The sequence below is a fragment of the Camellia sinensis genome, chromosome 1 (genome assembly GCF_055761805.1).
Source record: "Camellia sinensis isolate YWXY chromosome 1, ASM5576180v1, whole genome shotgun sequence".
NCBI lineage: Eukaryota > Viridiplantae > Streptophyta > Magnoliopsida > Ericales > Theaceae > Camellia > Camellia sinensis.
The window spans coordinates 194,870,679-194,871,375 of NC_138961.1; positions in this window are offsets into that span (position 1 = coordinate 194,870,679).

Consider the following 697-nt stretch of genomic DNA (forward strand, 5'->3'; position numbering starts at 1 on the left):
GAGTCCGGGTCTTCAATCAATTCGGATATAAAGACCATTTAGTGGGTTTGTTTTGAATTTTCTAGAGAATTTTTTTATTTTCGTATTCTTTTGTTTTTAGTGTATATTTTTAAAATTTTAAATATATTTTTTTATTTTTTTATATGCACCTTAGTTAAATGTATCTAAAAAGTAAAAAAATTATGAAAAAATATTTTAAAAAATTAAAAAATATAAAAAAATATACTGAATTCTTGTATTTTTTATATTATTGGTATTTAATGAATTTTTAAAAGATTTTTTTTACAATTTTTTTACTTTTTAGGTGTATTTATGTTAGGTGTGTCTAAAAAGTAAAAAAAATTGCTTAAAATATTAAAAAAATTCAATAAAAATAAAAAATACGAAAAATAAGAATGTAAAATTTTCTAAAAAGTGTTTTTTGAAAAATAAAAATAAGCAAGCTGATTTCTTCCAAGGGTGGTTGTTATGTAGAATATTTGGGCCAATTTTCGCATATCAAATTAAATTTTTATAGTCTGAATAAATTTTTCAAAATAAGTTTTTCTGGTCTCAAGAGTTTTATATTGGTCAACAAATCGAACCAAATCGAACCAAATCGAACCTAAAACATAGAAAAAATAAACCCTTAAACTCAAGCCATTATGCCAATTCCTTAAAAGTTATAAGAGACAAGTTTAGGATTATTACTTCCACC